Source organism: Egretta garzetta, unplaced genomic scaffold (genome assembly GCF_000687185.1).
Source record: "Egretta garzetta isolate BGI_Z169 unplaced genomic scaffold, ASM68718v1 scaffold63, whole genome shotgun sequence".
NCBI classification, from domain to species: domain Eukaryota; kingdom Metazoa; phylum Chordata; class Aves; order Pelecaniformes; family Ardeidae; genus Egretta; species Egretta garzetta.
Window position 1 is genome coordinate 114,395 of NW_009259199.1, and position 9,924 is coordinate 124,318.

A 9,924-nucleotide genomic window follows, 5' to 3' on the forward strand; every position below is an offset into this window, starting at 1 on the left:
GTAAATTAAGAATGGGTAAATAACAAAATGTACACTTATGTGCAGGAAAAGATGAATAACTTCCTCATCTAACATGGACTGCAAGAGAGTTCTTGGGAAACAAAGAATTATTCTTGTTGGAGGGATAATAATTAGGGGGAAGATACATGAGGTTCAGTAGACAAAAATGGGAGTATTTCACCTTGATGGGAAAGGTTGTTGTTTACCATAGGAGGACATTTGCATCTCTAACATTGAAAGATAGCTTTTCAAGGTGTGGCATTTAGACAGATTTAGCGTCTTTCAAGATAAGACAGTAAATGCTACTGCATCCTCTGACTCCTTTGCGGGTTTTCGGACATGCAATCTTACACACCAGTACAAAAGAGAGGTGCAACAGGCAAGGACTAGAAGTTTGAAACAAAGTTGTAATACTGTGTGGGTTTTCACTCTGCTTTAAAGGAAACTTTATTATTTTAGGAAGACTGTGGAAGAATGATGTCTTGATGATCTAGATTTTGGATAGTATTTACTCCAGAGAACATAACTAAGTCTTCACTTTATATGTGGTCAGGCAAAAGGAGTTTGATTGCCATTTATAACTTTTCAGCAAGCTGTAATCCTTATTAAATATTCTTTCTCATAAAAATTCCCCATTAAAAAAAAAAAAAAGCTCCTAAACATTCCTTAGGAGAATAAAAGAAATCCCTTTAAGTTTTTGATTCACCCCATGGAATTTTATTTTTCTGCTATAGGATTTAATTAGCTATTTCAAAAAAATTACTGTTAAAATGAATAATTGTATAAAACTCAGTCACACAGGTAATGCTTTTAGTGTCTTCCTTCTGCTAGATTAATACTACAGGATGTGAAAAATCCAAACTAAAACTTTATCATTCTGTGGAGTTTGGAATGTACATAATACCCTTTACTCTCACAAGAAAGGTCTATATAAATCAGTGGAGATTGAATGAGCTTAAATAGCAGTAGCATTACTCCTTCATCCATACAAAGACACTACAGAGGGCTGTAGGATGAAAGAGATGTAAAGAACATACAGATGGATGCAGATTAAATTTGGAATATGATCAGATGATCTTTTATCTTAGAATATTTTAATAATATCCTGTCCTTTAGTTCAGACTTAGTATCTGACAACAGACATGGTGCTAATCCCTTGTAATGAAAAGAAAATAATTTAGCTGTACTGCTTGCTGTGAACTATTGCATGCTGTTTATTGCATCTTACCTCTTCCTAGTTCAACAAATTAGTAGTAAAGTTGCTAAATATATATAATTAAAGTTTACTTAGACTCAAAAGTAGTTCTGGATCAGCTTTGAAAGTGGTATTGTTTCACGTCTCAGTTGTTCTAGGCCTGTTCCAATAGCAAATGGGAAAGAGCTCATATGGGCATCGATTCAAGGTTGCTACCTGAAAATTCCCTCAGTACCTGCAGCTCTCTCTGTTACCCCAGATGTTTTGATTTTCTGTCAGTGTAGAAAGATAAAGTACATGAATATAACAAATATCAGTTACGAAATTTCCATTGATGCATTTCAGTGCCATGTAAAATGACCAACATGGTACTGTTCCGTCTCCAGTACCTGCATTCCTTCTGGATTTTATCCATAACTGAAGGGCCCTTTTTATACTGTAATTATGGAAAAAGGTTTTCTTCAGGCTTGGGAAGAACAAAGCCATACTAGGAAGAACCTGTGTCTCTACTTCTCTACTCATGCAAAATTCTTTCCCAATTATTTTTTGCTGTTTTTTGGATCTTTTATTAGTCCAGATAATTTTTAATGTACATACAGTGCTCTCTGCATTTCAGTCCATTGCCTTTTTGGGGAAACTTTAAGTTGCAGTACTAAATAATATGTCTTTCATATTCACTAGCAGTGTGAAGTGAAACTAGTCTGAGCAATTTCACTTTGAAATGGTCTTCTGTTCAAGTAGCACACTATTTTTCTTCCTACCAAAATATAACTATTTCAAGCACATATACCCTCCCAGTTATAGTTACATCACAACACAGAGTCTGTCATATGTAACTCCCAGAACTGTAATAGGAGTTACATGCTTAAGTCCCCCTGTATCAGAGTGTGTATGCAGAAATCAAACAGTGTGAAAGTAGTAACAGCTTTTGCTAGAGTTATTGAGGTTTATTGTTAATCTTCGCTCCTAAAAAAAGAATATACAGTAAAAAGAGCATTTGCTGCAATCTATCCAGTCAAATATCTACTTAAAATTTGACAAAATAGGATTTACATGCCACTGTTGGATGTAAGAAACCTAGAAAAAGCATTACAGTATTATTCAGATCATATGCATTTTCATGTTCTATATTTGGTTATTTTATCTGACACCCAGTTTGCCCTACATCACAAAGTTCCTGTCTGCAGTTACATGCAGGATACCAATTCTCAAGAGATGTACCTCTTTCTAGCCTTGTCACCTCTGACCTAAATCGCACGCTCTATGCTATTCAAGTTTTCTGAGACTGAAATGGGAAATATGCAGTGGTAATTTGGTATCTTCATATTTGTTATTACAATGTGCAAATCTCAGCATCCTGATACGCAAGAGGGTTTTGTTAGTTCTCCATCTAAAGGCCTCCTTTTCATACCTTGTAACCTCAAAATTCTTATTAATGTCTATGAAACCAGAAGCCAGGGCACTCAGAGTTGTACAGCAGGTCTTTAGTCAGACTTTGAGACATGTAAGTTAAGCATTAATTCACCTAAATTACTAAGATGTGGAGCAAGGCACTTTTTCAATACTCAGTGGGAAAAGGTGAAAATTTATTCAGGTTCCCAGAATATTTATATGTTGGAACCTGTTATTGAATGTTCTGAGGATTATTCTGAAATTCTGACACTGTCCTACTCCTGTTCCTTGAGTTACCTGTGCTCAGTGGCAAACCAGCAACTGTGCCTGCTCAAAGTGGTTAAGGAATTCCTCTTGCTGGCTTCTTTATGCAAATTTGTGTTCATATGATATGGCTTCATCCAAAACTCCCTGGATGCAGAATGAGCAAGGTTATTTTTTACTTGGTAATAGCAGCTATGCTGGCAATGGATAGCAAGAACTTCCATTACACTGCTTGGCAGTGATTTGAACATGGTATATCCAGTAGTAGGAAGTATGGAAGAGCATAGAAAGTACCAAAACCCACAGACTTTCTCATAGGTATTGGCAGTCATCCTGTAGTAGATTATTTAGTGCTGAAAGCAGCATTACTTAATGCTGAAAGAAGCATCCTGTGGGATACAAGATGAAAAATGCAGATAAAATCTGATTGAATTCAATCAGAACCATACAACTGAATGTCTCTCCTGTAGATTTTAACTGTGTATCAGCTACTAAGGTAGGCAGGCTTTTGATCTAATGCAGCACAATTATTCATGTACGTTTGGCCAGGCAGGCTGTTGAGTGCTTGAAAAACAGCACAGCAGCTTGCTGCATAGAAACAGGGCTTCAGAACCAAGGAACACAAATGTCATAAAACTGGGCCAGATCACAGACAGGTCTGTGTTTGTGATGGGTTGACCTTGGCTGGATGTCACGTGCCCACCAAAGCTGCTCTATCACTCCCCTCTTCAACAGGACAGGGGAAAGAAAAAGACATTGAAAGGCTCGTGGGTCGAGATAAGGACAGGGAGAGACCACTCACCAGTTACCGTCACGGACAAAACAGTCTCAACTTGGTGAAATTAGTTTATTACCAATCAAATCAGAGTAGGAGAGGACAAAAAAAACCCCTGAATTTTAAACCACATTCCCCCCGCTCCTCCCTTCTTCCTGGGCTTAACTTCACTCCCTTCTCCCCCTAGCAACACAGGGGGACGGGGAATGGAGGTTAGAGTCAGTTCATCACATGTTGTCTCTGCCACTCCTTCCTCTGCAGAGGGAGTACTCCTCACACTCTGCTCCTCCTCCAGGATGAGGGAACCTTTCATGGGAGAGAGTCCTCCTTGAACTTCTCCAGTGTGAGTCCTTCCCAAGGGTTGCAGTTCTTCACAAATTGCTCCAGTGTGGGTCCCCCACAGGGTCACAAGCCCTGCCAGCAAGCCTGCTTCAGTGTGGGTTCCTTTCTCCATGGGTCCGCAGGTCTTGCCAGGAACCTAATCCAGTGTGAGCTTCCCATGGGCTCATAGCCTCCTTCAGGCATCTACCTGCTCCAGGACAGGGTCCTCCCCAGGCTGCAGGTGGAGATCTGCTCCCCCATGGGCCTCCCTGGGCTGCAGGGGAACAGCCTGCCCCACCATGGGTTGCACCAGGGGCTGCAGGGGAATCTCTCGTCTGGTGCCTGGAGCACCTCCTGCCCTCCTGCTGCACTGACCTGGGTGTCTGCAGGGCTGTTGTCTCTCACATCCTCTCACTTCTCTTCTCTCTCTGGCTACTGTTCCGCAGCAGGGCTTTTTTCTTTCTTAAATACATTATCCCAGAGGCGCTGCCACCATCACTGATTGGCTCAGCCTTGGCCAGTGGCAGACACAGGGAAAGCTTCTGGCAGTTTCTCACAGAAGCCACCCCCGTAGCCCTCCCCCACTCACAAAACCTTAAGCAGCATTACTTAATGCTGAAAGAAGCATCCTGTGGGATACAAGATGAAAAATGCAGATAAAATCTGATTGAATTCAATCAGAACCATACAACTGAATGTCTCTCCTGTAGATTTTAACTGTGTATCAGCTACTAAGGTAGGCAGGCTTTTGATCTAATGCAGCACAATTATTCATGTACGTTTGGCCAGGCAGGCTGTTGAGTGCTTGAAAAACAGCACAGCAGCTTGCTGCATAGAAACAGGGCTTCAGAACCAAGGAACACAAATGTCATAAAACTGGGCCAGATCACAGACAGGTCTGTGTTTGTGATGGGTTGACCTTGGCTGGATGTCACGTGCCCACCAAAGCTGCTCTATCACTCCCCTCTTCAACAGGACAGGGGAAAGAAAAAGACATTGAAAGGCTCGTGGGTCGAGATAAGGACAGGGAGAGACCACTCACCAGTTACCGTCACGGACAAAACAGTCTCAACTTGGTGAAATTAGTTTATTACCAATCAAATCAGAGTAGGAGAGGACAAAAAAAACCCCTGAATTTTAAACCACATTCCCCCCGCTCCTCCCTTCTTCCTGGGCTTAACTTCACTCCCTTCTCCCCCTAGCAACACAGGGGGACGGGGAATGGAGGTTAGAGTCAGTTCATCACATGTTGTCTCTGCCACTCCTTCCTCTGCAGAGGGAGTACTCCTCACACTCTGCTCCTCCTCCAGGATGAGGGAACCTTTCATGGGAGAGAGTCCTCCTTGAACTTCTCCAGTGTGAGTCCTTCCCAAGGGTTGCAGTTCTTCACAAATTGCTCCAGTGTGGGTCCCCCACAGGGTCACAAGCCCTGCCAGCAAGCCTGCTTCAGTGTGGGTTCCTTTCTCCATGGGTCCGCAGGTCTTGCCAGGAACCTAATCCAGTGTGAGCTTCCCATGGGCTCATAGCCTCCTTCAGGCATCTACCTGCTCCAGGACAGGGTCCTCCCCAGGCTGCAGGTGGAGATCTGCTCCCCCATGGGCCTCCCTGGGCTGCAGGGGAACAGCCTGCCCCACCATGGGTTGCACCAGGGGCTGCAGGGGAATCTCTCGTCTGGTGCCTGGAGCACCTCCTGCCCTCCTGCTGCACTGACCTGGGTGTCTGCAGGGCTGTTGTCTCTCACATCCTCTCACTTCTCTTCTCTCTCTGGCTACTGTTCCGCAGCAGGGCTTTTTTCTTTCTTAAATACATTATCCCAGAGGCGCTGCCACCATCACTGATTGGCTCAGCCTTGGCCAGTGGCAGACACAGGGAAAGCTTCTGGCAGTTTCTCACAGAAGCCACCCCTGTAGCCCTCCCCCACTACCAAAACCTTGCCACGCAAACCCAATACAGTGTTACATGTGAAGAATTGATTCTATCTACATAGGTACAAATTTTCCATCTAGCCAATACCCAAAGTATTCATTCAAAATGATAATGGATTTGGCAGGTTTTTTGGGTTTGTATTGTTTTGTCTTGTTCATAAAAATCAGTATATTTGCTGATACTGTTGGAGAAGGAAAACCAGCTGGGAAAAAAACCCAAATAATTTTCCACAGTGTTGACCAATGTAAGTATGTAGAAATGCACTATTTTTTCAGTTATATCTTTGTAAAGAAAGTCTGTCTCATTAACATTTCTTATAGCATTTCCTACTAACAGTTGTACCCCAATGTTCATGAACTATCATAAAGTTGGTGTGGTAGCACCAAATTAATTACAGTAAAGGAAGCCAGTGCAAAAAGTCACTGTCCAACTAATTTAGAGTCAAGCTAATGGACCTTCAACTGGCCAAACCATTAAAATATTTGATTCTGTATTTTGGGGTGGGACATATTTGTTCCAACTTTCACTATGACAGCATTTACAATAATTTTATAATTTGACTTGTTTTGATCTCGGTGTAAACAATTTACATGTAATATAATTTTAAAGTAAAAATTACTCCAGTATAACCTACAGAGCTCCAATTATATCCAGTGTCACTCTGTGTAAATACTGGACTACATACATGTTATTAACTTAGATCAAAGGATTCATTTAATGAGTCATCAAAACCCTTATTATTCCTTTCTTTGTGACTCATCTTGGTAGGTAAACATTTAAATCAAGTTACTGTAGTTCCAACAAAACACTTGGGTGCTGAGATTCTATTTTCCTTGTTTGCTTTCCAAGGACAAGCCAGAACCGAAAGGTTTATGACTAAACAAACAGGGAATAACATGTACCATACAATATAAGGTCATTTCTTTATTGAAGGTTACTGGCAACATTGTTAAAATGAGCACAAAATGTGAAGGGCTTATTTGTAACACCAGAGTTAAAAGATAAAAAGGCTTCTGGTTGCCGTGATGATTATATTGCAAATGCTAAGAAAGGTTTTCAGAGATATGAATGAGGCTTACAGCTGTAGCTGGAGAGTGCTCGCTCCTGGTTTGTTAGCTGGCTGCTCAGAACTGGGTGCAGGATACAAGGGGTCCAATGCTATACTGTTTTAAGTCAGGTGGTTATAGTCTCTGGACTTTGCTGCCTTCCCATGCTAATCTAGCGCCTGGTGCTAGTTCAGCCTTAAGATGACTGTTGACAGCCCCAGAGAATCTTTCAAGATGCTGTGTGTGGACTTACAATATTGATGTCCCAAAAGGCAAATTCATCCATGTTTATGTTGGTTTTACACCCCAAAAATAATGCATTTGAGCTCCAATATCATGTGTTCTAAAACAAGTTTGGTACTAGAAGCCATCTTTGAATTCTTTTCTCTGTAACAGACTGGAGGGTCAGCACAAGCAAACTATAGTGTAGAGCAGAACTAGATGGAGATCAAGTCTTCATATTATTTGAACCCCAAATGAATAAAATTCTGACTTAGTTTGCTTTATATACAGGAATTCAAGGTTTATAACCTTCATGGCTCTATTTGTTCATGGTTGTTTTCATTCAATGCTTCCTTCTTGGCAACCCTGCCAAGAGGGACTTGGGGGTACTGATGGATGAAAAGCTGGATATGAGCCGGCAATGTGTGCTGGCAGCCCAGAAGGACAACCATGCCCTGGGCTGCATCAAGAGAAGCATGGCCAGCAGGTCAAGGGAGGTGATTCTGCCCCTTTATTCTGCTCTGGTGAGACCTCACCTGGAGTACTGTGTCCAGCTCTGGAGCCCTCAGCACAAGAAGGACATGGAACTGTTGGAGTGGGTCCAGGGGAGGGCTACTAAAATGATCCAAGGACTGGAGCACCTCTCTTATGAGGACAGGCTGAGAGAGTTGGGCTTGTTTAGCCTGGAGAAGAGAAGGCTGATTGCGGCCTTTCAGTACTTAAAGGGGGCCTATAGGAAAGATGGGGAAAATTTTTTTAGTTGGGCCAGCTGTGACAAGACAAGGGGTAATAGTTTTATAGTAAAGCAGGGTAGGTTTAGACATAAGGAAGAAATTCTTTACAATGAGGGCGGTGAAACACTGGCACAGGTTGCCCAGATAGGTAGTGGAGCCTCCATCCCTGGAAACATTGAAGACCAGGTTGGATGGGGCTCTGAGAAACCTGATCTAGTCCCTGCTGACTGCAGGGGGGTTGGACTAGATGACCTCTAGGGGTCTCTTCCAACCCAAAATATTCTATGATTCTATGATTATTCTTTGCCACAGGTTCAGAAGTGCCACTTCTGAACTATTACTTACTACAGCTATGTTGCAGCCAGTTCATTGGCTGTTATACCTATTGCACTAACCCGATAGGTCATAGGCATTCATGCACTGAAGTCAAAAGAGTCATCTAACTCATTGTGCAATAACAGAACCTGACACTGCATATTTACAAGTTTTATGTCAGTAGAAGGTGAGTGCATCTGTTTATTATTCACATCAGATGACCTTTAAGCTAGCTGGCAAAAATATCTTGTGCTACTGAACTCAGTAAGGGGCTTAGCAGAAGTGCCAGAACCTACCAAAAAAAAATGAAGATGAAAAGTAAGTATCCAAAGTTAGGTGCCCAGATGAACAGTGGAGAAAATCTATGTGTTTAAGCAACCTAAATAAGATGATTAGCACCCCCAAATGCTAAAGGTTTCTCAGATTTGATTGGAGTGTGTGAGAATTATAAGTTCCCAGCATTTTGTTTTTAAAAAGGCCTTTATTTAGGTCCCCAGTGAAGTGCATAAAACTAATTTTAACCACCTGACTTCGAATATTTCAGTCAAAATATAATTAAAAATCATTCTACTTGCCCGCATTCTGCAGAAGGGCTTTATTTTTCATAGCTAGACCGTCAGAAGTTAAGAACTTTCATTTTGTGTAATCTTCCCCTTTCAGTAGTGAACTGAATAAGAACTTTTGTCTTGCTCTGAGGAGAATAGAACTTGATATACATATACATTTATATATATGCATCATTTCTATATAAATGAATTCTATTGAATTTGTGTTGTGCTGTTAACAAAGAAGAGTATGTCATGCCTATCATTGATATGCTTATAATTATTTGATTAAAAGGACATTTATATGATCAACATCAAACTAGTATTCCTTTCCTTTTCAATATGCATTTTGTTTGATTCTATATTTAAGAAAAAATGCCAGAAAACCACAACCTGTGAATAGAAAGGTCAAAGTGTAAATTTGCTTCTATTTAAAAGTGGTGGTATTGATTTTATTAGAGTCGTGGTGAATGGAGCTAAATCCAGTTGGCGGCCGGTCACAAGCAGTGTCCCCCAGGGCTCAGTTCTAGGGCCAGTCTTGTTTAATATCTTTATCAATGACCTGGATAAGGGGATTGAGTGTGCCCTCATTAAATTTGCAGACGACACCAAACTGGGTGGTAGTGTTGATCTGCTTGAGGGGAGGAGGGCTCTGCAGAGGGACCTGGACAGGCTGGATCGATGGGCCGAGGCCAACTGTATGAGATGAAACAAGGCCAAGTGCCCGGTCCTGCACTTTGGTCACAACAACCCCATGCAGCACTACAGGCTCGGGGAAGAGTGGCTGGAAAGCTGCCTGGTGGAAAAAGACCTGGGGGTACTGGTTGACAGCTGGCTGAATATGAGCCAGGAGTGTGCCCAGGTGGCCAAGAAGGCCAATGGCATCCTGGCTTGTATCAGAAATAGTGTGACCGGTAGGAGTAGGGAAGTGATCGTGCCCCTGTACTCGGTGCTGTTGAGGCCGCACCTAGAATACTGTGTTCAGTTTTGGGCCCCTCACTACAAGAAAGATGTTGCATTGCTGGAACACGTCCAGAGGAGAGCAACCAAGCTGGTGAGGGGTCTGGAACACAAGTCATACGAGCAGCGGCTGAGGGAACTGGGGTTATTTAGTCTGGAGAAGAGGAGGCTGAGGGGAGACCTGATCGCACTCTACAACTACCTGAAAGGAGGCTGTAGGGAGGTGGGG